Source organism: Octopus sinensis, linkage group LG3, assembly GCF_006345805.1.
Source record: "Octopus sinensis linkage group LG3, ASM634580v1, whole genome shotgun sequence".
Classification (NCBI taxonomy): Eukaryota; Metazoa; Mollusca; class Cephalopoda; order Octopoda; family Octopodidae; genus Octopus; species Octopus sinensis.
In genome coordinates, this window is record NC_042999.1 from 121,923,826 (window position 1) to 121,948,734 (window position 24,909).

At 32.2% G+C, this 24,909-nt stretch overlaps 1 protein-coding gene and 1 long non-coding RNA gene across 2 annotated transcripts in view; both read left to right on the forward strand.

The window, feature by feature from the left end:
• Positions 1-24,909, forward strand: part of LOC115209614 — a 1,042,307-nt gene that overhangs the window by 463,612 nt on the left and 553,786 nt on the right. The window lies entirely within an intron of this gene.
• On the forward strand, positions 1,191-24,541 carry LOC118762551. Its single transcript, XR_004998304.1, has 3 exons — positions 1,191-1,399; positions 11,938-11,942; positions 24,530-24,541. It is a non-coding gene; the product is annotated as an uncharacterized LOC118762551 (long non-coding RNA).

Below are 24,909 nucleotides of genomic sequence, written 5' to 3' on the forward strand. Positions count from 1 at the left end.
GCCACACAGATTCTCCATAAAAAAACATACAAACAAGACATACAATGTTCTACATGAACTGAAAGTGTCATACTTAGAAAAGAATACATTGTTAAAATTCTCATGAAACAGAACACAACTAACTTGTATCTCACCAAGTGTCATGTATATTTATAATATATTATGATAACACCAGAAGGAAAAATCTTCACATAAACATGAAACCATAAAACTGCAAGGTAAAGAACATAATTGAGCCAACTAATGAAATATAAAAATTGCCATGTAAACATTAAAGTTATAGACTCCAGCACAAATATTGTTGAACCATTTACACAAGTATTAAACACACACACACACACATGTATCTACTTATATACATATGATATGAATTTATATACATATGATATGTATGTATATACATATACATATATACACACAAATACACACATATATACATATATATTTATGTGTATATATATATATATATATATATAATATATATATATATATATACATATATATAAATTGATAGATAGATAAATAGATAAATAAATAGATTAGACAGACAGACAGACAGATAGATAGATAGATAGATAGATAGATAGATAGATAGATAGATAGATAGATAGATAGATAGATAGTTATATACATATACATACACATACTTATGTATGTACATAATATATTTATTCTACTATTATCATCATTTTGACTATTGTTACAATTGGTTATTATTAGCACACTGGACAGAAAGCTTAGCATTTTTTTTGGAATTATGTTCTGAATTCAAATTCTGCTGAGGTTAACTTTGCCTTTCATCCTTTTCGGGTTGATAAAATAAGTGCCATATGAGCATTAGAGTTGAGGTAATTAACTATCCTCATCCCCAACAAAATTTCAGGCCTTGTGCCTATACTAGAAAGAATTATTATTATTGTTCTTAAGGTGGTGAGTTGACCATATTATTATCATGCTGGATGAAATACTTAGTGTTCTGGGTTTAAATTCTGCCAAGGTAAACTTTGCCTTTCAGAGTCAATAAAATAAGTACTGCTGGGGTTGAAATCCTGTGCTTATTATAGAAAGGATTATTATTGTGGTGGTTACCATTATTGTTAGTGTTCTTTTTAACTCAGGTTTTGCTGAAAATCCTGGATTCTTGCATGTGTAGTAGGCTTGCTGCCTGCAGCCTATGGTACTATGCTATCTGTTCTTTTCGACTATCTAATACTTTCTTGATTATTCTGGATGTATTGAGGAGGAAAACCTTTTGTAACAGATCTATTGGGCACTCTATTCTGATTCCCTTTATATTCTTCTAGATGTCTTCTGGTACTGACCCCAAAGACCCAGCAGTAATTGACACTATCTTCACCTTCTTCATTCTCCATAGCTGGGCTATTTTGTATGTAAGGGGGTTGTACTTTTTTATTATTTTGCCTTCCTTCTTGACTATATTGCACATGTGGTGCATCTTGTCCACCACCACTAGGTTCAGTTCGTTATGCTCTAGCCTACTGATCTGTTTGGACTGGGAAATCCAACAGGATTTTGCAGGTCTCTGACTTTGCCTCAGAAAGAGCCTCTTGTTGACTTTGGAGCAAGAGAGAAGAGTTGTGCTGAAAGCCATGAAGAGCAGTGATTCTGCTGACCCACCAACTGGAGAGTATTACAGTTCTGGGTTGAAACACCAATGAACATTGGATACTATTGAAAGCTCCGTTCACTTTGGTGAATGGAAAAAAAACATCTCCATCTAGGTGTTATTAAAAGATATACATCCTTCATATATATATATAGTTATTTATATATATATATATATACTTTTTGGTGAAACCTGCAAAGACATCACAAAACTGCAGTTATTTTGTGATGGTTTTGCAGCTTTAATAAAAAAGTATATTACTCTACCTTTGGTATTTGAGTACTGTTTTTTTCCACCATGTTTTGCATTTATGTGCTTACTCATGTGTATCACACACACACACACATGCACACACACATATATATATATATTCTGTATGCATCATTATTGCATAAATTTATACTTGTATATTTATAAATATATGTGTGTGTGTGCATATAAATATATTCACACGTGTGTTTGTGTGTATGCATTATTAAACAGATGTATCTTATTTTCAGCCTTTCTATATTTTCTGTGTACTTAACAGAATATAAGTGCTTAGATTTTCATGCTTCCAGATGTTTTATTAATTGTACTCATGCGTAAGTGTATATCCAAAAGGAAAGATTTGGTTTATTTTCATCTTATCCTCATGTAAAAGAGGGGAGTTACATCACTGATTATTTTTTTGTAATCATATCTGCATGATTATGCATAAGTAAATTATCTTATAATGATATTTACTCTTTTTTATACCATCATAGACTGACTGTATCCTTAAATTTGGCGTATTTGCAGAAATTCATATAATTATTTAAGCATATCTTTTTAAAAAATTTGCTATACATTCCCATTACCTGAAACTTAGTCTTATAGTAAGACTTATAAATATTTGCGTTTAGATTTACTACTACCATTATCTACGTTACTGCAGCTAGCATTGGCAGTAGTAGCAGCAACCACAGTGATATCACCATCACTGTTTTTACATCCATTTTTGCATTCATGCATGTGTTGAATAAATATTTTCCAACATAACGTTCTTGCACATTTTGCATTCCATTGTCAACTCTTCTGTGAGGTTAGCCTCCTGAAATGGGCTACAAATACTTGCCTATTTTGTCCTTGATCTATCACTGATTCCTTCTACTGTATATTATACCTCCTGGTATTTTTTGTCCATCACTCATCATCTACATAGATTTACCAATGCACTTGTCTGTCTTTCACAAAACATCTTATTCTTCTTATACAGTTTTTCTCTTAGTTCATATGTGTCTCATTATTCATGTACTCCACCTTAGCCTGCCAACAGATCATACTAGATTCATTTCTTTCAAGCCTAAGCACAACTTCTGCTTTCAGTATTCATGTCTCTTTACTACATTGCATCACCATTCATCAAGGTTTGCCCAGTCTACTCTTTGTTCAGAGCAAGACTCCACTTGTTGTCAGCAAAGGTAATATCTCCCTGAATTTTTTTAATCTTTTTCTTATTCTTATACAATTTTTCCATTGAATGAGTCTAACATCGTTTAGCTGAATGCTTTTCTTATCACTGACTACTTGACAACATAAACTGGGTGTGTTTTTCATTGTGCCACCAGCATCAGGGAGGCTTCCTGTCCAGGCTAAAGTTTCTTTTCCTCACAATCTCAATTCTTATTCTGAGTTTTTGTTCTCCTAGATGCATTGTTTCCACTGTAACTTACAGAGACCGTGTCTTCCATATACAAAAGTCCAGTTACAGACTACAGTGCTTGAAATTACTGTTGTATACCATAGCAATTTATGTGGATAAGAAGGAAGAATGGAGGAGAAGAGAGAGCACATGAGAAAAAAAAGATGACAAAGATAGTCATATAGGAAATAAATGTGTGGATAAATGATATTAGAGATATCATAGGGTAGTGAGGAGAGGGAGAAGAAAGAGAGACATGTAGAGGATGAATATATAGGGGAAATGGGAGAGAAGGATATATATTGACTGAAATGAAAGCATTACTCTGGTACTCTTACTGAGTTTATTGTGACATTTGATATGAAATTAAGAAAGGGAAGTTGAATGGAGCAGACACAAATATGATAGAAGAATGGAGATATAAAATAATGGTGTATAATATTTGATAATGACAACAAGAATAAGAATTATACCAGTTGTCAAGTGAGCCTATCCTGCTAGATCTTATGGAAATTGGCAGTGAACGAATGAAGAGGAGGGGTATGTAAAAGAATAAATCAAAAACACAAGAGAGGAGCATGTTATCTGAGACTGAGAGTTCTACCGTGACATCAATGCAAAGCTCAATACCCAAAGGAATTAATCTTGAAAGGGAAGCAAGTGATGGAGATCAGAAGTTGTGTGCTACTTTTGAGTGTTTGGGTCATAAATAATAATTATGAATAATGTGTGTGTACACAAAACACAAGAATAGTAATTTTATTGTCTGTCAGTTGCATCCATTAATAGCAATAATTTCATCATCTTTATCATAATCATTTAGCATCTGCTGTCCATGCTGGCATGGCCTGGATGGCTTGACCAGGGCTGAGGGACTGCATTAGACTCCAGTCTGATTTGGATTGGTTTCTATGGCTGGATGCCCTTCCTAATGCCAACCACTCTGAATGTAATGGGTGTTTTTACATGCCACCAGCATGGGTGCCAGTTGTGTGGCATCAGTATCTACCATGACTATGGTTTCACTTGACTTGATAGGTCTTCTTCTCAAGTACAGAATATAACTAAAGGTCTCAATCACTTGTAATTTCCTCTGTATATAAATAACATAGCTAGCAGTTGCAATCAATTGTTAAACAAAAGAATAAATCAAATCAAAATGTTGTTCTATCTTTACTATGAAATTCCAAACTTCAAGTGTGTGAAACAACTGTACCTGATACCCGTCTTTTCTAGACCCAACTTGTTCATTTGACTGTCCTGTCCCAATATGTTATTGACAAAATTTGAAGTGGATTTATGTCTTGCTTGATAATACATATCAGGAATCGAAACAGTATAAAATCAGAATACTTTTTAGAGTGATCCATAACTTTAAAGTCAGTCATTAGACATTTAGAAATTGAAGAAAATAACCTCATATGCTTCAAAATTTTTCTCAGTCAAAACACAATTACAGAACTTCTTTAACTCTATTCAATAATTAGATTATGTTGAGTTTGTTTGTCTTTTAAACAAAACTAATAAATAAATGAATAAAAAATAAAGAAGAATTATTTTGCTTCAAAATGTTTACTCATTTGCACATACATTAGCTATTTTATAATCGTTTTATTTTTATATTTGTTAGTGTTTATAATTTGATTATATTATACATTGCAATTTTTTTTTATTTTTAGGAATTAATTTATCTCAATTCTGGCATTAACACTAAGTCCACTTTCCTATGAAGTTAAAACCTTTAATACATGATGAGAAGTTGAATGTAGTACCTGTCTTGTTAAAGATGATGTATATATCATAGACATCAAATATATCATTGTAACCCTTTTGGTAACAATGAAATTACCCATATTAAAGTGTTTAAACAAAACTTTTGATCAAAATCTAACTAAAGATAAATTGTGACATAAGATTACAGCTGTAAACACCAGTATATAAATTTATACATATTTTATTGAACCTTACCAAAGTTTTAAATATATATATGAGACTTATCTATTCTACCAGATTTTCTTTTTTACTGATCAATCATATTGTTTATGAATTGTTTATGAATAATGTAGGCATAGGAGTAGCTGTGTGGTAAGTAGCTTGCTTACCAACCACATGGTTCCGGGTTCAGTCCCACTGATTGGCACCTTGGGCAAGTGTCTTATACTATAGCCCAGGCTGACCAATGCCTTGTGAGTGGATTTGGTAGATGGAAACTGAAAGAAGCCCGTCGTATATATGTATATATATATACATATATATATATATATACCTATATATATATTTGTGTGTGTGTTTGTGTTTGTCTCCCCAACATCGCTTGACAACCGATGATGGTGTGTTTATGTCCCCGTAACTTAGTGGTTCGGCAAAATAGACTGCTAGAATAAGTACTAGGCTTACAAAGAATAAGTGCTGGGGTTGATTTGTTCGACTAAATGCGGTGCTCCAGGATGGCCACAGTAAAATGACTGAAACAAGTAAAGAGTAAAGAGTAATGCCCAAGACAAAACATCCTCTTGTTATTCAACCTACTAAAAATATCAACTAAATATCCCTCAAATTACATCGTAGAAAAGTAATACAATGCTTGATGTCATCTTTATTACTCTAAAAGACTTGATGACGATGGTTGAAACACCATTGGTCTGCTTAGTTCAAAGTTGACTTGAGGCCAAACAACAATATCAACAAATACAAACTCCAATTTATAATGCAAAAGTGCTTCAATGATAATTTTAAAGCTGTATATATATATTATTTACATTATTTACATTCGACGGATATTTGTCCTCATCTTGTTTGTTGTTAACACAACGTTTTGGCTGATATATCTTCCAGCCTTCTTCAGGTGTCTTGGGGAAATTTCGAACCTGGGTTCTCATTCCTAAAGTATTCTTTGATGTTATTATTATCATCATCATCATCATCATTATTATTATTATTATTATTATTATTCAGTAGTATATTTTTTATATCGTGCTTTCACTTCACTACCGAGTACAGCTCTGTGTGCCTTGGGTATGTGCTGTGATTTGTTGTGATGCTCTGATGGTTATTGTATGGAAAGTGTTCTGTGTAGGATGTGTGCAGTGCCTAGTAGTGCAATTTTCTGTATGTTATATGTGTTTGTAAGTCCTGGTGTTTTTGTTATGTATTTGTCTGAATATTTTTTTATCATGCCTAATGCACCTACTATGATAGGAATTGTTTCTGTTTTTAGATTCCACATTCTGGTTACCTCTATTTCCAGGTCTTTGTATTTTGAGAGTTTCTCCATTTCTTTTAGAGACACGTTGTCATCTGCCGGTATTGATACATCAATTAGAAAGCATTTTTTTTCTTCATGATCTCTGACAACTATATCTGGCCTGTTGGCCTTAATTTCTCTATCTGTGTGTATCGGCATATCCCAGAGTATGGTTGCTTTCTCGTTTTCTGTGACCTTTTCTGGTGTGTGCCTATACCATATTTTTTCTGTTGTTATTCCATAATGTTGGCATAGCTTCCAATGTATGTAGGTTCCAACTCTGTCATGTCAGTGAATATATTCCTTCTTAGCCAGGACTGGGCAGCTAGAGATAATATGATTTATTGTTTCTTGTCCATCTCCACATATTCTGCAGTTACTTGTAATATTTCTTTTCATTGCAAGTTTTTAGTAATTTCTGGTGGGGAGGCTTTGGTCTTGTGCTGCAATTAAAAATCCCTCTGTTTCTGCTTTGAGTCCTGAGTTTCTCAACCATTGCTGGGATTTTTCTTTGTCTATTTCTTTTGCGTTTAGTTTAGTCCAGTATTTACCTTGAAGGGGCTTTTCTTGCCATCGTTTTATCATGGTTCGTTGCTGTTCTAGTTTTAGTTTGGATTTCATTTGTTTTATAGCTTTTGTTGTTTCTTCTTCTTCTTCTTCTTCTTCTTCTTCTTCTTCTTCTTCTTCTTCTTCTTCTTCTTCTTCTTCATATATATTAGGTGGTATGATTTCTTGTTTGTATTTGTCAGCTTCCTTAAATACTGAGAACAGTTTTTTATTATTATTATAATTATTATTATTATTATTATTATTATTATTATTATTATTATTGTTCAGATGACTGCTTGGAATCGAACTCAGAATCTTGGGGTTAGTAGCCAGCACTCTTAACCACTATGCCATATGCCCACGGGCATATGGCGTAGTGGTTAAGAGTGCTGGCTACTAACCCCAAGATTCCGAGTTCGATTCCAAGCAGTGACCTGAACAATAATAATAATAATAATAATAATAGTAACATCGAAGAATACCTTAGGAATGAAAACCCAGGTTCGAAATTTCCCCAAGACACCTGAAGAAGGCTGGAGGGTATATCAGCCGAAACGTTGTGTTAACAACAAACAAGATGAGGACAAACATCCATCGAATGTAAATAATGTACATAATTCCTCATCTCTTAACTATAAAACTGCTGTATATATATATATTTTGGAAGTACAGATATTTGGAAACAAGAATAGTTTCTGGAAAACATACTATTACATATTATTTCTGAGCTATTTTAACATAAAATGTTAATGCATTTTTTGTAGCCTAAGTAGTTACATGGGGATTAAAAATATTTCACTATCATTATATAACTACATAAATCTATGCTTTCTTGTCAGTTGTTAGGCATAACAATTAATAGAGTTAAGTATGGAATAAATCTCTCATAAGCAGTCTCTTGAGTTTAAAGAAGACTCACATTTAAGAAAGAGGGAGAAAATGTTTTTGTTGTGAACTAATTCTATATTATTTTATTTTAGTTGCCATCCTTAAATTACAAATTATATTTAATGTTTTTTTGATTTAAATTCATTTCTAACTCTAAATCTAAAGATATTTATTTAAAAAGGAACTAATTTTATTGTAATTTGAAAGTGATTTTTAGCAAACAGCTGGAAATATAATTAATTTCCCCATTAGTTAGCAATTCATCAAATAAATGTTTTCTCCTTGCTTTGGTTGAATTCTTTGAACTAAACGCATCCTATTTAAAAAGAATTTTGTTGCAATATTAAAATAACAGTGGACACTTAGTAAATTGGTATCAATTCATGTTACATGCACTTTTCTGACTGATCACTTTCTAAATTACATTTTAAACATCTTAATTAAGAATTAATTAAAATTTAAGAATGAATAGTTAATTGTAGTAAATTAAACTTCATAATATTTTTTTCAGTTTTATGGACAGCTTAATTCTGTTCACATTACCTCTTTCTTATAGTATTATCAAATACAGCATCTTCCATCTTTTGAGAATCTCTGAAAAGCTGTTGTCTATAAAAGGTATTACGAGGAATAATTTACTTCTTAGAGAGAAAAAAAATTATAAATAGAGATTGAAATAGTTTAAATTTTATTTTGCTATTTGATGTGAATTAAAATGTGAACATATTTTTTGCTAACTATATTATTTATGAGACATTTTAAAAATTAATTAAAAATATAGGCACATCTATAGTAAAGAATAGTAAATAATTTTCATAAATTTAGAATAATACTTTATGAAGGAATTTACCCATAATACTATCATTCAAAATAAGGGAGACATTTTAAAACTGTAGTGTTATATGTCAATTATAATGCCTTTTAAAAACATCTCTGAACTACCAGACCATTAAAATATTCACTGTCTAATACTAAATTTATTTCTTTATAGTGTCCAATAATTCATAGAATCAATTTCATCCATAAGCAGAAGCTAATTCCAGTGGGGGCTGGATAATTTCCAATACATTACTAGTATGTCTTTTGATCAAACTCAAAACAAAAGGCAAAGTTTGCATTAAAAAGATTTAAATTCAGTTTACAAGATTAAGTTAAATACTTTAGACATTTAGTCTATCTAGCTTTAATATTTCTCCCAGTTTGGGCAGTGAGATGGCAGAATCATTAGCATGTCAGGCAAAAATGCTTAGTGGTATTTTCTCTGTCTTCATGTTCTGAGTTCAAATCCTGCCAAGGTCATCTTTGCCTTTTATACTCTCAGTATCGATAAAATAAAAACCACTTGAGCACTGGGCCCAATGTAATTGGCTCACAGCCTTTTAACTTGCTGGTCCTGAAACAAAATTTGTAACCAATATTTCAACCAGTTAACTGCCACATCATAATTAATAATACCACAATTAAATCTGTATGAAAACTGTCTTTTTTATATAAACATATCTAATATGTTAATAATATATTCAGTATCATTGTAAAGAAGTGTAGCACTAAATTTCCAATATTAAACTAGCACTTAATATTATTCATGAGCAATAACAAGATAATATCAGTTTTGAATTTCATTGGAGCAAATGATATGAGTATAACTTTCATTATATGAGGGCTGATAAAAAGGCAAGATTCTGTCATAAACACAGATTAAATGTGATTCTGTCTTAAAAATGTTATATTATATAATGTGTAGTGATATCTATAAATAACATTGTATGTTAGTTTTAATTCCTATATATTATAAATGATATTATTATAAATTAAATTATGATAGTTTTCTCAGTTTTTTTACATAAATATTCTTATAAATATACTAGACAGAAATTTCTTCACATTAAAATATGTTTTGAATATTTAGTATATGCAGTTATATCATACGTTTAATGAATTGATTTTGAAATATGAAAAAATAAGAATAATGAAATAGATAAAAAGTTAATAATGCTAGTACAAATATTGTCTCCAACACATATTTCTTAACTTTATCACAATCACACTATTCTAGAAAAGTTCGAAAACAAGCTATGTTTGGTCATTTAGAATAAAGTACTCAAAGATAAGCCTGAGATTGGAAAGATATTTAATCCATAAATGTTAGTCCAATTACATATTTTGTCAGACTAGTGATTATGGAATACAGGTACATACACACACACACACACACACACACATATATGTATATATATATATATATATATAATATATATATATATATATATATATATATATACATATATGGTTATTTTGTTTTTTATATATGGAACTGTATTGTCCAATGTATCAATGTACCTTTTGATAATTTAAGACATTTGGGTATGATTTCTGGGAAATTTAAGTGCTATTTCTAGAGTTTCCTGTGCTCAAGAGTTTTTGTTTTCTTGGCTTGAAGTAAACTTTGTTTATTAGTTCCAGATCAATGTTGGTCAAGCAAATTTATGATGAAAGATGTTCTGGCTATGTCAATGTTGACGTTTTGTATATCCTTTATTTAAGATGATAAAGTGTGATTTGAGAGAGATTTCACTTCTATTTCCAAAGTTGAGTGAACATTTTGAAACTCTCTTGGAAATGCAGATCAAATGACATTGCTTTACATTCCTCCCCATCCTCTGTCTGTCTGTCACTCTCACTCTCTCCGTCACACACACACACATTTTCTGTTTCTTCAGAGAGGTGGTTGGAGGTATGCATTATCTTTATTTGATAAAGTAATTAGTGTCAGAGGTGATGTGAGATATTTATTTCTCTTGCACCATCACCAACAAGGAGCTTCTCTTTGTTTTAATTATAAGTCCATTTTCCTTAATTTGTCTTCTTGTATTCATTGACTTCTTAATTTATTTCATTAAAAATGTTGACATGAAAATATATATTGATGTATTTCAAGCCAAAAGTCGGCCAATTCATGTGGATGATGAGAAAGAAGTGACATTAAACACTTATAACATAGAAAATAAACCTGAAATTGTCATGAGCCAATCACTATAAGCAAGAGACCAGATCTGTGGATAGAGCAATGTTTCAGCCAAACAGAAGGCACCGTGGCTGTGGAATTGTACTGTCAATAGAGCCTTAAAAACTAAAAGACAGGTTTGCAAATATTACAAGAAAATGGGAACAAGATGCAATCTCAGATAACTAGGAGTGAATCTTGGTGGTTGGTATACATTGTGAAGATAGAAGTTGAAAGGGATTTGCCTATGCTCTGTGATAAGGTTTGAAGAACAAGGAGTTCTGGATGGCAAAGTAGTGTATCAATGTGAAAATGTGAAACAAGATGTCAAAGAAATGCAGAGAAATGTATATAAGGAATAGTGGTGGCACACTTGCACTCATTGGTGTCAAGTAGAAAGCATTATGGAAATGTTATCATGGGAGGTTACTGAAGGAAGAGAAAATTCAGGAGAGGCGGGTTTGATGGAGACAGAGCCAACAAAGGGACCTGCTACTGAAGATATTTATATGGGTGAAATGGTCATTAAGGATATGAAATAAGGAAACCAGTTGAACAGTTAGGGACAATTGTTGAGACTCTAGAACTATCCACCAAAGTCGGTCACATACTAGGTAACTTGCTTAGTCATTCAGTACAGAGTGGTGTTACAGTCAAAAATTAGTATAGTAAAATCATTACCAAATGCTACTTGGGAAAAGAAGTGGCTCTAGAAAGAAGCAGTGACATCCAACTGATGAACCAGGATGTAAAAGTAACTGAAATTCTATAGCACTTGTTATTAGGAAGAGAATTAGCTTAGGTGAGATGCAGTTCAAGTGGGGTACAAGTGATAATCTCTTTCTAGTTAGATAACTATAGGAGAATTCCTTAGCCGCTCTACTTAGCATTTTTTTTTAAACCTGGAGATAGCTTTTTACAGGATACAACATTCTGTAGCCTTGTGTTCAAGGTGTGGATAGATAGTGTATGAAATCTGTACATGTTATGTGTAGTGATGCCATTAATAAAGTGAAAGTTGGCAATGACTTCAATGATGAGTATTGTGTGCTCCATCAGAACTCAGTTATTAACCCTCTTTGCTTGTTGTGGTTCTATGGGCCATAATAGAGTTTAAAACAGTTTTTGCAGGAAACTTCTATATATCAATGGCATAGTTCTCAGAATGGATTATCAAATAAATTAAAGAATAAATTCCTGATGTGAGACCAAAGTCTAGAATGGCAAGACTTCAACATAGACCTAGCAAATACTTAAGTATTAGTTCACATGAAAAAATCAGCTCCACTACCACTAGAAGAGTGGCTTGATCAACATGCTGAAAAGGAGAAGGTAGGGACTCTGCAGTGTGTGCTAAGCATAAATCATAGGTACTCAAAAGAAGCAGTGGAATCCCATTCAGGTAGGCAGGGAATAAAAAAGTTTGTTTGTTGCATGTATAATGAATACTTAGCAGTGTAAGCTCACATGAAATAGAAGTTTTTTTCAAATGCTTAAAGGTACCTTAGACGGAGTAGATGATAGATTTTTCTACCTAGGTAACCTGATTAACAAGACATGTTGATGGGAGAAGCAAAGGAAATCTCTCTGATGTTTATGCACAAAGTGCAATGTCATATGGTAGCAAAACAGGTCCTCTGAATACAGTATATGTGTAAAGGTTACGAAAGAAATGAACAAAGTATGCTCCAATGGATATGTAATGTTTATGGGCATGAATGGCATCGTATAAATGTGTTGAGAGAAAAACTGGATGTGATTGGGATCAAATGTAAGCATTTGAGAGTGAGAAATAAATTGGTATTGACATATGATTCATATGAAGGATGTCAGTTGATTAAAAAAGTGGTAAGTGATCCAAGTGAAAGGAACTTTTGGAAGAGGAAGAGCCAGCTAGAAATTGGAAGAAGTGGTGGAAAGTTAATCTAAAGAAACTGAACATCATGAACGAGATGTCAAAAGACACATTGCACAATTGATCTAATTTTAACAACCAAGCATGCAAAAACCAATGTAAAAGATGATGATGATGATGATGGTGCTAGTAGTTGTCCTAATTGTTGCGTTGGTGGCTTAGTGGCAGCAGCAGTAGTTATGATGTGGTGGAGTGATGTCACATTTATTCAAACTCATTGTGAATCATACAGCATAAATATTATTTCGTGTTATGAAAATTCACACTCTTTTGATTCTTTTGATTCTTTTTCATCATCATCATCATCATCATCCTCATCATCATCATCCTCATCATCATTATTATCATCATCATCTTTCTATGCCAGTATGTGTTGGTTGGTTGTCAGTCTCAGTCATCACTTAATGGGAGCTTCAACTCCCAAAGTCTCCGTATCATCTAGCTTAGTTTCTATGGCTGTAAGCCCTTCCTAATGCCAACCACTTCACAGAGTGCATTAGTTGCATTTTTTCATGACAGCAACACTAGATATTGCTGAATAGTCTTTGGTGACACATTTTCTCTGCCCATTTTGCCAAAACTTTTACCATGTGAACTGCATGTAGGGGGTCCTTGTACACAGTAAAAGTAAATTCAGAAAGGGATCAACGATGGCAGAAAAGCCAGAAATGGCCATTGGAGAGGTGGGGATAGGATATTAAAAGTAGATGTTAGGGAGTACTTAATAATTTAGGGCATATTTGTCTGTAGAGGTGACCAATCCAGGGGATATTGAAAAGAAAGAAAAGGTAGAAACAATGACATCAGATGGGCTGGATGGGAGGGGGATAAAGAACAAGTATATGATGGGAAGAAGTTGGGAGGGAGAGATGATTGGCAGTATCTCATGGACAAAGGTAAAGATGGGTGTTAAGACAAAGGTGAGAGTAAGTAGGGGTAGGTAAGTGATAGACAATAGAGGTAGATAAATGTTGAGGTGGGTGATAAGATAAATGCAAGAGTATGTGAAGAGTGGCAATAAATGTGACTTAGAAGGGAGAGAAGGCTGGTATTAAGTTCAGTAAGGTAAAAATCTGATTTTACATATAGGTCTTCTACATATAGGTTTGCTGAAGAGCAAGTAGAGAAAGTGGTAAGGATGGTGCGGCCAGCATAGGTGGTTAGTGAATGAGAGCTATAGAGGCAATCACGAAGAGAGTTGAGCAATAGGTAGATGGGAGATGGTTCAAGGATGTGAGTTGAGGGTTGCAACAAATATATTTCTGACAGAATACACATTTTACTGTGTCTATATGCAACCCTTGAGTTAGAGCATGTGTCTCCATGGTTAGATGGCACTGTATATCACCAGTCAGTCAGATCGTTTGTCATCTCTTTGACCTGCAGAAACAAGACTTCATCACATATCCTTCCTGGTTTCTCTCTTTCATGGGTTTCACTAACCTGGAGTCCTTAACACTCTCTTCTGCAGCAGTCAATCCCCATGTGCACCACATACCCATACCAGTGTAGCCTTGTCTCTTGTGCACAACACCTGATTTCCCTTATATCTGGTTTTTATATAAGATCATTTGTATTTTTGAGCACATGCTCAATAACATTACAAATCCAATGGAACATGCTTCATTTCTTCCTAGTCTTTGCAAGTCTTCTCTTTTCAGGGTCAACATCTTATTATCTTGCAGCGTAGCGATTTTAACACAAACATCATATAATCTATTCATCAATTTAAGGGAAAAGATCTGTGTTGACAGCAGAGGTAGTAGCTCTCTGAATTTCCTTCAATCCTGGTCACTATACTGTCTGAGCAATTCAATCCTCTGCTAAGTATATCACTAAATAATAGAAGTTGACTACTTCCAGTGAGCCTACTGAATATTTAAGAGAGTCTATTTTCAGTGCATATTATCCCAGTGCATTGCACATCCAAAGCTTGACTTCTATGTTAGTACATGAACATGGTTTGAATCGATGATGAATTCTTTTGGTTATGCCCATCTTTAAATATAATCCTGGTAGCTTTTACATTTCTAAACAGTACAAGTATGATTATTAGAAATGAAGGTTCCTCATTCAAAATCTATAAGAACAATTTCTATATTCTAGAATAAGGCACCTAATGATTATTAGGCATCAACATTATCATTAGAATGTAAATGCAAGCATTGTAAGTGTTCCCTTTATAGCTGACAATGACTAATTTTGGACCTAAAGACATGTAATATAAACTGAACGACCTTTTTATATTCTGATTTCCTGCTTCTCATTGTTGAATCAGCCAAATAAGCTTCAAAATGCATTAGAATCCAAAAATGTGAATGTCAACATGGTAAAGGCCAAAGTATTAATTAGATATAGAGATCATCACAAATTCTTGTATTATTTGGAAAGTGATCTTATATGATATATAGAAACAGAGTTAGAATGACTATATATTGTACACAAAGATGCAACACATTTACAAAATTCATTAAAGAATTTATGTCTGACTAATAAGAAACCATTACTTCAAAGACCCAAAAATAATTTGAAGTGGGAGCAATAAATAGAATTCAGAATTCTAAAAACTGCTCATGTTTGTCACAAGTCATGGGTAAAAATCTTTAGCATTTAAGTATCTCATTTTGGGGAAAGGTCATTGTCATGAAAAAATATTGTAAGTAAAGGGAGAAAAATTATGGTTTGAGGCTCAGATAATAAAAGGGGTTTTCATATTTGTGGAAAAAAGAGTATATAAAGCATGACTGAACAGTTTAATACATGGAAGTGGTACACAAACATTGAATGTAGATTTGCAGAGGTTAAAGAGACTGAGTAAATTATGAATGGTTGGATGTAAAGCATTAATTTGAGTAAAATATAGAGCACAGGTGACATAATGGAGCAGCTTGCATTAGTGACTTAAGTTGATTTGTTCTGGAGAGACTGGTATGTGATGCAAATAGATGGCAAGTGCTAGGAAAAAGCAGTGAAGACAAGTCTTGAAATTTGAGTGTTACAAACAGGGTGATATGAGGATGTGATCTGCTTAATTGCAAGCTAATCCAACTCATTAAAAGTTTTTAAAAATTGATCATTGGTGCTAATGATAGATGATCCACTCAAAGAGCCTATGTTTTATTCAGTACACTATGACATAAAGAAATACCTCCAATTATTTCTTTAATAATTATATTAAGATTTATTTAATTCCTTATGTACAGAAGAACATCTCTTTTAATGTGAACATCCATACCTAGTGTTAACTAAATGACATATACTTCCTTTTTTCTTTCATAATATCGGTTTGCTTGCTGATTGATGATGTTATTTATCTTGCAGAAATTGCTTTCAGATATTTAGTTACTTTCAAATAAAATCTTTTAATCCATGTTCCTTTAATATTTATCTTCCATAACTGAAATCTTATGAGATACATCATTAATATTTTATAACACGAAGAATAATTTTATAATCTATATTTCTCTTTTTATATCATGTTATGTATCATTATCAAAAAGACATTTTAACAATATTTTTGTTTTATTAATTGAAAGTTTTATGATTATATTTAAAATGACAGAAAGAGTAAATTTAATAAACAGTGGGCAGTAAACTTGATATTGGTTATGTTAAATAAAAAAAGAATTAAGAACAAATTTTTCAGTCACAGATATTTCCTGATTAATGCTACTTATGAACTCATTTATCAACTAGCTTTTGAGTGTGGTTTAGCAGATCATATTTGAACAATATATACTAATAAACTTCAAACTGTTTCATTTTTGGCTTTGGTTTACGCCCAATATATTTTATTGATATGTCAAGCTACAAAAAGTAATATCAATGTGAGACGTACATTTTGGTATTTTTTTCACTTTCCAGTGAAGCATAACCAACACCAAATTTCTCTTCTATTATGAACACAGAATTTGTATGTAGTTGACAGAATAATTTTCTAAATTGATTTCCACAAAATGAAGAGGTTAAATGTGAAAAGTAGATTGTAAAAGTACAAACAAAAAAAAAATTGAAATGTCAAGTTGTCTAGTATAACCTAAGAATTCAACTTAGGTTATTTTATTAAAATTGATTGATGTCTTCAATGATAAGATGAAATTAAAATCTGTTATATTAACTTTTGCATTAAAAGAAATGTGAAAATCACTAAGCATTAAGCAATGCTGATTTTATTGTGAGAAATTAGATTATTGTGCAAAATTATGAATAGAAGAAAGAAGTAAGTTTAGGATGGAGTTCGAAAATTTTTCAACATTTTGCATAGTATGTTAGCGACTGTTATGAAAGAGAAAAAATGTTTGTGAGGTTGAACTGTTATTTTGATCACAAGGTTATAAGTTCAAGTCTTTCTAGCACCATTGTGTTGTCCTTTGAAAAACATCTATAAATCTACTTACTTTTGTCCTCTCAGTAATAAGAATGACATCCAACTCTAGAAATGATTAATCTCCCAAAACTATATCACTCATGGTAGCTGGTAAAAATGGATGTGAAACAATCTAGCAAAAAATTATATAAATAGTAAATACATTGGTAATTCTTTATTCTTTAATAAATGAGGAGAAAGCAATTTAAACAATATTCTTAATGTAGTGAATAATATATCATTAAATGAACTTCTGCACTGATAAATGTATAACCCTCTGATTTAATAAAATTCAATGCATATTATGCTGCTAAATCTTTTTTTTTTTTGATATATCATTGAAATATTTTCAGCAAAATTAAAAATATGAATGAGATAATTTAATGTAACATTTCAAATAACAACACAAAATTGAAAAAGAAAACAAATGTGCATTTTATTAAAAGTATAAAGTTAGACATTAATAATTTCTTTGATCTTTATGATGAAGGTCATATCTCTCAACAGCAAAATAGTGATATTCATTTGCATAAATAAATATGTAAAAATAAGAAACTTTTATGAAATATCCAATATTCCTATGCTTTATGAAAAGAATTAATCAATAAATTATATTTTACCAGTCCAGTGATTAAATTTCTCTTGTTAATGTTATATGAAATTGATATGATTGCCATAAACTAAAAATAAATTGTTACTTAAGAAGTTCCATCAGCATAGTATCAAGCAAAATAATTGAAAATGATAAATTTGTGAATGATTGCCTTAGAAAATTTACAGAAATATAGTTTTATGTATCCTCCGAAGTCTAACAGTGGTTTTGGTATTTTCATACAAAAATATTCTTATTCTATTAATCTTTAGTAAGGACACAAAGGTAATGTTTCTTTATTATATAGTGGAAAAGATGTGTACTGTACCAATTGTAATAGCCAGGCATATTGTAATTAGATTATGTAGAATCTATTTTGGAATTTCTTATGTATTTTGCAGTTTAGATGTTGTTGCATTTTTTGGTGCATATATCTATAAAATAAAGTTTGGAAAATCACACTTTGATTAGAAAATAATTAAATAGAGAAAGAAGACAATGAACTTGGCATACATCTACATTATAGCTACTGAGTTTAATCTTAACAAACATTCCTTTTGTTATTGACAAAGAATCTTGCTTCCTGTTTTCCCAGGTAGCTGCACTCTTAAAGCTATAATTTCAATCAAATTACAAGGTTTGTTGAATTGGAACACTTAAGAATAGGAGTTAAAAGATATCTTAAATTTCATTTTCACAATACTCATCCTCTGAAACAATTCTCATTTATTATCATTCTCTGAAATCTGACCTAGAATAGAATAAAGAATACAATACTGATAATCGTTTCACCCTAGCTGTCTTACATTTACAGGCTCATTTCTTTTATATTTTTCGACTGAAATAAAACATCCCTCAACTTTCACATCTTATCAATTCTTGGTGGTATGTTCGTGCTAATTCTTCCTTTTAATTAGATTTTGTAAGTTGATCCACCCATATTTTATGAATGAAAATGTAGGTGGATTATTCTCACATGTACTACAACTCAAAATTTTCAGTGTCTTATATTTTTAACATGTACTAATACACACACACATACACACACACAAGCATTGCAGTTCAAAGAAAGTGTAATAACTTGACAAGCAGAAAAGATATGGTTTGATTCATTTCACTTGTTATCAACTTTTTTCTCAAATTGTAATGTTTTCATACACATATTTTGCAATAAATATTTCAACTATTTTCTATGTAATTCATAATTGAATTTTTGTTCTAATCGAATTTAGAGTTCTATAAGATAGATTTTAAAAATAAATAAATCGAAAATTACATATGAATGGCAATGTAATCAAAATAATAAAAAAAATTAATAGTGTTTAGTTTCATGCTACATTTTAAGATGAATTCAAGAAGTACATAATTAAAAAAAAATTTTTACGACCAAAAATTTTATTTTGTCTGAATTATTTATCCACTTTCCAGTTGTATCACCTAATCACCTTCAATTTCATATTTGTTGATTTTTCTTTTTTTTCTTCTTGACTTAGGATAATATTGTTGTTTTTCTTCAGTTAATGTCCTTTTGTATCTAATGTTTACTGACCAGTCCAAGCAATTTATATTTCCATCAATTTTATCTTCTTTCATCATTATGTACTATTATGTAAACTGATGTATATAATAAGATAGCTCATAGCAAATTCATTTATGTTTTCTTTATATCTTATTACATACAGTGCAGCATTGGATTGTTTTATTTATGAGTTATTTCTAACAATATGTATTTAACTGAATTTTCTAAAACCTTTTCTGTAGTCTCATTCAGTATTTCTTGCAATTACTTTTATCATATGGTTTGCAAGTCCTCCAAAACAAATAGGTGAGAGAGAACACAGTATAGGTGACAGAAAAGTAGACAACTGAGTCTAGTAGGTTCAGTGAAAGTGGAATGGGTGCAGAGTTAATGTAGTTGAGGCAAAGTATGAAAACAGCAAATCTGGGGGCAAAAGATTGGAATGTGTTTTTGAATATCTTTATACAAATCAGTTAGAAGCCAAACAGAAGCATTTTCTATCAGCGAAAAGGAAGGCTGGATTTTGTGATGTAGTCTTGGCTCTTTGTGGTTTTTGTCACTGTTTACTATTATCTTTAAAAAAAGTCTCTTAATGTATCATATAGATGTAATTTTTGACACTGAATCCGAATTTGTTATTCATTTACTCCAGAAAAAATTTTGCAAAAATGTTACAGGTGTTCAAAGTTTGATAATTTTCAGAACTTTCAGCCTAATCAGAAAACAGCATGTTCACTGCCTCTTCCTTCATCAGGAAGGGGGGATCAGCATGTCAAAACATTAAACTAGCTACAGTAAAACGAAAAACATAAAAACATCCATGAGCAAATTAGATATTTAAAAGCTATGAACAAACCAGCAGGAGTTGCTAGAAATAACAGTCAAAACATTGCTTAAAACAGACATTTATTTATAAAAAAATTCAAAAACGAAAGTTAGCAATGCACACTAGGATTTTATAAAATAGATTATCTTTCTCATACCTCCATCTCCACATAAACTCACAAAGATTAGAGTCAACCATGGAATGGTGTGTCCCACACTGGCATTTGTTTTCAGGCTTTAAAGAAGCCCAGGTACTCTCAATTTGTTGATTACAATCAATTTGGTGGTTACATTCCTTGTGCACATGTGCAGCATTTTTGGTTACTATGGAAACAGAGTTCTTCACCACAGTGATGTGTAAAATACTCACTTCTGATTGGCTAAAATACCCAAATTTTGCAAATCTTAAAGGCTAATAAATTCTTAATTATGGATTTGTAGGGAAAATGAATTTCATTTTCATAATTAGTATATAAAACTTAATCTATATACCAAATTTAAAAACAGTCGGAACAAAATTGTAAACAGTGATGAAAACCACAAAGATCCGTAGTCTTTGCTATGAGGGTAATGCACAATTATTTGGGGGAATCCTCAGTCATGGTGATCCTGAACATTTGTCGTGGCATTGCAGTTTCTAGTTACATGTTGTTCATGTTTAGGGTAGCGTTTACTCGACTGCTTCCTTGATGTATGTAATGACTGTGTCTGTGCGTTGAAGAAGAAAAGATTGACATGACCCTACAGAAGGATGTGACTGAGCTCCATTATCATGAAGTCAGTGCAAATCTGATATGAGGGGCCTTGGTTGGATGTAAATGATAACTGGTAGTGGAAGATCAGGAAGGACTGAAGGTTATATCACTTGCACAGCAATGAACATAACCGAAGATGAATGTAAGTCAGTTGCTGATGTGTAAATGAAAAAATGTCAGATACAGAACTGAGTCTCAATGAATACCAGGCTTGATTGTGTGTGTCAGCTCATGAAACGGTGGTGCAATCGCTGGCTCAGGGACCACTAGTTTCATTAAAACTGTACTGTTGATTACTAAGTAGGGAGTCGAGTTAAAGGTGACAGAGAATATGGTTGTATGGTTAATGAACTCTCTCCATCACTGTAGAGATTATGTGTGTGTGATAGGTCAATAATTAATGTTGGCTGGTGAATTACACTTCTTCAAAAAAGTTGGATACACTGTAGTATTATAGCAAACACGGAAATATATCTAGATAGATAGATAGATAGAGAGAGATAGAGAGAGAGAGAGAGACTAGCATGATTTTGAGGGGAATGAAAAAGATATTGTCAGGAACAGTGGCCTTATTGGCTTGAAGCTATTGAAAGTACTTATGTATTTGGCCTAAAGGTAGTATTATTAATTCAGACACGTTTTTTTCCCCTCCAGTTTTTCTCTCTCCAACTGTCTTCCGTTCTCATTTCTTTCTGCAGAAGAGTGTAGATTTGAAATGTCAGAGACTTCTTCCAGTTTTTTCTGAGTTTCAAACTAATAAACCCTGTTTGTTGTTCTTTCACTTGGCTTCATTTTTTGTAATTTTGGGAGGATAGTTTTGAACCATATATATGTGTGTGTGTGTGTGTGTGTGTGTAAGTATTCATGAACCTAGTGAAGAAAAAGAGAGATGATTTTGGAAGAGTCTTACCTTCTATATGTAATGTGAAGTTTGCTATTTCTTTTTGATTATCATTTCCATGTCTTATTGATTTTCATGTCCTTATTGCTGCTGACTACTGACTGTTTTCTTCTGTTAACCCTTGAGATTTAGTTGTGTCACAATTTCTTGTTGAGTAGGTGTTTTTCATTTTGAAAATATTCAGTATTTATCTTTTTCCATTTGATTATAATTATTTCGTTAATTTTCCAAATATCTTCTGTTGTGTTAGTTTAATGTTGTTTTAGGTTTTATGGTTGGACACACATTTTGTCACAGGGTATATATCTTTTCTATATCATTCCATATTGAATTTCATTAGGATGCAAATAATACCTTGGTGATCCTTTTTTTTAACTTAATGGCACACTGTAAATTTGTTTTCCTCGGAGAGTTTCTGCATGTAGTCTCTTTATATTCCCAAATCTATATGGATTATATTGCCATTAAAAGTTGGCACAGTTATAATTTATGTTCTAATAGCATGTTAGTTATAATCTTCCTCTGAAGTTTCTAGGAATTTTCCAAGTTTTTAATATGTCTAGTTGATATTTTATCATATAGTTATGAGAAGCTTCATGTTTAAAAGACAGAAATCTGGTGTTGGTACTTCCAAGAATAAAATCATTTTATAAATCTGTTATCTGCATATTAATAAGAAAAGAGAATATTACTATGCCTTCAGTTGGTTGAAGATACAGAAAACTATATGTATTTTGAGTTAGACATATATTCATTAGGATTAATTCTTTTCAATGCAAGCTTTATGGAAAAGTAATGTATTTATTATAAAAACAATTTTGTTTGTAAGATATACTTCCCCGTAAACGATTTTTTTCCATAAATATTATACAGGTTTACCAATATATTTCTGTGTTCTTAAGGTGTGGGAAATATTTTTTTATAAAGAAATGAATATATATTTTTGTTAAATCAAATATTCAGCATTAGAAGGCTAGATTTTTTTTACATTTTTGTTTATTTGACATTAATGTTTTAGCATTACTGCTGCTTCTTGTGAAAGTATTCATAACAATAAGAAATAATTGTTTTGAGTATGAGTTCTGAAAGTATTGCTACTGAATTGAGAGGCTAATATGTAAAATGTGTGCTATGCCAAGAAGAGCTAATTTTTAGATTATGAGCAGTTCCAAAAATCAGCAAGGCGCTTAAAGTTTTAATTTTTCTTATTTATCCAGTGCATCAAATATTACCCATGTCATTGAATTCTCTTGGTATCTCTATCTTGAGGTCTTTGAATTTGGATAGATTTTCAATTTTGTTTTGGACATTTTGTTTATAATAATATCAAGATACCTATGAAATTGCTCAGATTTTTCATTTGAATGTAATTAGATTGAGTAACCTTACAGGCATGTGTCACACATAGATAAGAGGGTTGGCTGAAAAGTTGAAAGGCTGACCAAGATACTCTCATGGAATACGACCAAATAGGTGTAGGAGTGGCTGTGTGGTAAGTAGCTTGCTTACCAACCACATGGTTCTGGGTTCAGTCCCACAGCATGGCACCTTGGGCAAGTAAATTCTACTATAGCTTCAGGCCAATCAAAGCCTTGTGAGTGGATTTGGTAGACGGAAACTGAAAGAAGCCCAACGTATATATGTATATATATATATATATATATATATTATATATATATTATATATATATATATATGTGTGTGTGTATGTGTGCATATGTTTGTGTGTCTGTGTTTATCTACCAACATTGCTTCACAACCGATGCTAGTGTGTTTACATCCCCGTAACTTAGCAATTCAGCAAAAGCAACCGATAGAATAAGTACTAGGCTTACAAAGAATAAGTCCTGGGGTCGATTTGCTCGACTAAAGTTGGTGCTGCAGCATGGCCACGGTCAAATGACTGAAACAAGTAAAAGAGTAAAGAGTAAAAGGTAATGAGGTTTATGTTTTTAACTCGGCTGGCCCTTGGAAATTGCAGGTACAACTCACTTTTGCCAGCTGAGTGGACTGGAGGAAAACCGTGTAACAACATGCTGCTGGTTTTCGAACTCATGATCATGAGCCGAATACTCTAGCCTCTAAGCCACACACCAGCAGATACCAGTTGACAATTGCATATCTCCTATTGTTACACAAACATACACAGATAACAACATACACACATACACACTCAAACACAGTCACATATTATTACATACACATAGGTGTAGGAGTGGGTGTGTGGTAAGTAGCTTGCTTATGAACCACATTGTTCTGGGTTCAGTCCCACTGCGTGGAACCTTGGGCAAATGTCTCCTGCTATAACCCTAGGCTGACCAAAGCCTTGTGAGTAAATTTGGTAGACAGAAACTGAAAGAAGCCTATCATATATATGTGTGTGTATATATATATATATATATATATATATATATATATATATATGTGTGTATGTATATATAAATATGTATGTGTGTTTGTGTGTCTGTGTTTGTCCCTACAACATCGCTTGACAACCGATGCTGGTGTGTTTACGCCCCCCCCCAACTTAGCGGTTCGGCGAAAGAGATTGATAGAATAAGTCCTAAGCTTACAAAGAATAAGTCCTGGGGTTGATTTGCTCAACTGAAGGCAGTGCTGCAGCATGGCCACAGTCAAATGACTGAAACAAGTAGAAGAGTAAAAGAGTATACATACACACAGTATATTCATTTTATATATAAACATATGCATACATGTATAAGCACAAACACACATATGCAGAGATATCAGCAGGCAGTTATAGTTTTATATTGTTACACAAACGTACACAGATAACAACTCACACACAGTCTCACGCAGCTATGTGCATAGACACAAGCACATACACTGCGTTTCTTACAGTTATGCGCACACACACACAAACACAGTCTCATACAAGTATGCATGCATGTATGTACACAGTCTCATACAGTTACATTAACACACACAAATACATAGTCTCATACAGGTATGCATGTGTGCATGCACACACAGTGTCTCATACAGTCATGTGCACACACACAAACAAACACAGTCTCATACAGTTATGCATACACACAGAC